The 4169-nt window shown below is 33.2% G+C and overlaps 1 long non-coding RNA gene across 1 annotated transcript in view; it reads left to right on the top strand.

The window, feature by feature from the left end:
* The window catches only part of LOC106878502 (uncharacterized), a 28174-nt gene that overhangs the window by 6271 nt on the left and 17734 nt on the right, over positions 1-4169 (top strand). Inside the window, exon 2 of the long non-coding RNA XR_001410505.2 lies at positions 1949-2056. This is a non-coding gene — a long non-coding RNA (uncharacterized LOC106878502). The remainder of the gene's footprint in view (positions 1-1948; positions 2057-4169) is intronic.

Consider the following 4169-nt stretch of genomic DNA (forward strand, 5'->3'; position numbering starts at 1 on the left):
TATATATATATATATATATATATATATATGTATATATATGCATATGTGATATATATGTATAGCTGTGCGTATGTATGTTTATGTATTTGTATGTCTTTGTGTATATGTCTGTATGTATCTATATATGCATATTCATATATGTATGCATATGTATGTGTCACTAAAGTGACTGAGGGCACTAGTCAACACCAGCCCTGTTAGAAATAAGAGTTAAAACAACTCATCACCACAGGAAGAACCTAAGGTGATGCGTCCTGCCCAACTCTTCGAAACGCCGGTGTTAAAATGAGGGTAGCTGATGAAGGAAAATGTTCCCTATGTGGCTTGTGTGTTTTCTATACTCTGGTTATTATTATTTTCTTGTCTACGTTTTGCTTGCAATGTCCTGTACCCAGATATGCACCTATATATACAGGTAGACGTAGGTATGCACATACCTGTACGTATATATGCATATACTCATTTATTATTTGTTATATATATATATATATATAATTACGACTATGTATACATTCGCACGTGAGCGTATATTTTGTGTGTTAGTGTGCGTGCGTGTATATGTGTGCGCTCGCGCGTGTGCCTGTATGTCTGGACGCTAGCGCGTGTTTGTTCGTGTGTGTATGGGTGTACTCGTAGTGTACTCGTAGTATACTCATAGTGTTACAAGCATTATTTCAGTTACAGCTAGTATCGTTTTACTTTGATCATCAAAATTATCTTGATGGTAATTAATTAACAGACATCCCTTTTCCATGTACTTTTTAATATTATTTAATTCTCTAAGGTATTTCAGATAATTTCAAAATTAATTATTTGATTGATTCATTTTTGAAATGACTAATTAGAAGTCATTGAAGTCAAGTTGTACATGAAACATTTATAAGTGTTTCATGAATATAAAATAGAAGAATTTGCAAGACACACTTTATTGGCATTAGTTGCTATTTGTTGTTAATCAATCTGAAAGAAAACCTGAATATATTCACATATCACACAAGAAAACGTTTACAATTCCAAATTACGTTTTCTTATTCCCTTATTAACCGTTTTATTCCAGGTATTATCTGAATGAAATCTTTATATTGCATAATTTGGCAAAGAACATTTGACGGCTACTTAGCAATGTAAATAGTTTATGTTTTATTAATATAGCCTAATTAAACCTAAGTCTATGTTTCTTTAAATATTATATTTGTGAGGTTCATAAATTTAGTTTTAAGCTGTATTATTATTAGAAAGTTATATACCTGTTACTTTGGTTAGCAGAGACTCATCTTCAGGTTTGGTGACAAGTTTGCTCAAATATCAAGAATCTTTCTTTTGTATTCTTACAGAATACAGGATTGCACATTTCTACAGCTCGATAATGCATATCTCAATTCCAGTATCCTTTCGTCTTTTAGGTGGCCATTTGGATGTTGTACCAAATGCTCCAATTACCGCAGGAACAATTGTCACCTTTGTCTTCCACACTCGCTCCATCTCACTGGCAATTTCTCACTCTGGTGGTTTTGGTGGTGGTGGTGGTGGTGGTGGTGGTCTGTGTGTGTGTGTGTGTGTGTGTGTGTGTGTGTGTGTGTGTGTGTGTAGAATCAATACCAAACAATGTCGATCAATGTATAAATATTTATCATCCACTTACAGCTGAAAATCTCCAATATTCCAATAATTGTTAAAAAAATCCTATGAACCAGGAACCAGCAATATCCTACTAAAAAGTTATCTGGACAGGATCTAGGGGTGTCTGATAATCAATAGAATTTTAGTATTTTTTTTTTCTCACGACACTCATCAACTATGATATTTCTTGGTTTGGTAGTGAACCGTTATTCACGTGATCAATGCAGAGATGTGTATTCACATACATGTAACGAAATAACTTCAAATTAACAAATTTAAACATTTAATAAAACCCTGAATTCCACAGTTGTTGTTTCTGTTGTTTTAGCCCCTGGCTGATGACGGTCGAGCAGACAAATGATCAAAATCATTCCAGTCTTTGTTGGGATTATCTCAGATTACGTCGTTCAATGTATCCTTACCTTTTTATGAGGCGGTAGGTTGCTATTTAATGCTATTTCTCGCAGATCTGATATTTACATAGGTACACCCTTGTGTTCAACGATAGTCAATATTTACTTCAAACATATTTACAGAGAATAATCATTAGAGCTCGAGGCTCTCTAGAATATATAACACTTTAGTACGTTTTCTATAAAATTGTTATTTCTCAGCCTCACTCTTCATGATAGAGTAAAACATATCGACAACTGGCTGTTTTGTCTACAACACATATTAACTTCAAAATTTAGTAGCATATTTTAGAAACACTAAAATATAATCGTATTTATAGTCGTATTTATTGGTATTAAATTAAAACATTTCATTTCAGAGCCACAGTTAGGAACATTAAAAATTAAAAATTAAATATTGATTTCAAATTTTGGCACAAGGCTAGCAGTTTTGGTGGATAGTCTAAGTCGATTAAGCTGACCTCAGTGCTCAGCTAGTACTTATTTTATCGGCACCGAAAGGATGAATGGTAAAGTCAACTTTGGGGGAATTTGAAATCAGAATGTAGAAACGAGCGAAATGCCGCTAAATATCTTGCCTGATGCGCTAGGTTTAAATTAAATATCAACAAGTATAAAATAATCAGATGGAGCAAGTGAATCTATGGGGATGAAGAATTTCTTTACGCAATCATCTGTTTTCAGATTTGATTCTATTCCATCACACTTTAGGCAGATGTCTTCTAATGTTAGATTTAGGTCAACTTATACTTTGCAAGTAAAATTTGGAAGCTGTACAAATGTCGACTAGCCTATTAGATAATCGGAAGATTTAACAACATCACGTGGTCCCTTAGGTAGATTTACCAATATTCACACTGTTATTAGTATTCAAAGTCTCTGTAGTAAACTTGAATGTTCGACCCATAATTAGTTTTCTTTCTCTCTTGGGTGGAGGTGGTGCTAGTATTATAACTGCCATTCTACTATTTAATAAGTCGTATATTATAAAAGTAAACAAAGACAAAAGATAGTAATGCCTTTGTTATGTAGTTATTAATACAGATAGATAAAAAGTAGGGCATTATTAGAATCATTAGTGTATAGGAAAATTATGCTTTGCAATATCCCTAAAAGTTTTCATCCTGAGTTGGAATCCCACTGAAGTCAACTTTACATTTCATCTACTCGGGGTTGATAGAATAAAGCACTCGTCAAACAGTGTTGAGAATTTAATTGATTAGTGCCATCTTTCTGCTAGAAACAATATCTACACGAACACCATAATTTTTATTGTTCTTTCTTAAACATTCCAAAATAAGTGAGTTCTTAGTTTAATCATCTTTCTTCAGGACTTAACGTTGAACTCAATTTTTCCAACTTTTTACCTTAACGGTAGCAACCATCCATGACTACCCGTTGCAATATCTATCAGCTACTGAAGTGATACTTACGGAAGTTGTCGCTGTTGATGATGTTTGTGTGTTTAGTTCTCAGCCACCCTTCATTGATCAAATACATTCTCGCTATGGCTATCTCGTCTTTTATGTGCCCATTTTTGTTGTTTTATTAATAAACATTGATGGAGAAGTTGGTAGGTAGTGTGAGCTATGTAGATTGTGGTCTAAATCAATTTCGGTCATCTGTAGATTTACAATAGCAACCATTTCACTTGGTGTCGTGACAAACATCGTTGTATTGTCTTTCCTATTATAAAGATTATTGTTAAAGTAGACAATGGCGATGAATAAACCAACCAGTTCCTGAATGTGACTTGTTATCTTCACACGAGCTTTGAAAGTTATTTATACACGGAACGTATAGTGGCTTAGTTTTCATTGAAATAACCTAAAACAATCGCAACAAAAATAACCTTATCATATCAAAACTAGATAGGTTGTCGTCTTTTGTTTATGTTTTACACACATGAAAGGAATACGTATCTTGTTTGCCAAACAATAAATTATACATTACTTGTGATAATACATATCACAGTTGTTATTAAACGTAACAGAGAAACTTCATTTTCACGATTGACTTTACTACATGTAATTGTGGACTGTCTAGATAACAGCCCTTATAACATAATTTATTTATATTTCTGCTACATTTCTTAGAAATCTGACAATTGTCGATTTGAATACATGAATAACGTGA

This window comes from Octopus bimaculoides, chromosome 8 (assembly GCF_001194135.2).
Source record: "Octopus bimaculoides isolate UCB-OBI-ISO-001 chromosome 8, ASM119413v2, whole genome shotgun sequence".
Classification (NCBI taxonomy): Eukaryota; Metazoa; Mollusca; class Cephalopoda; order Octopoda; family Octopodidae; genus Octopus; species Octopus bimaculoides.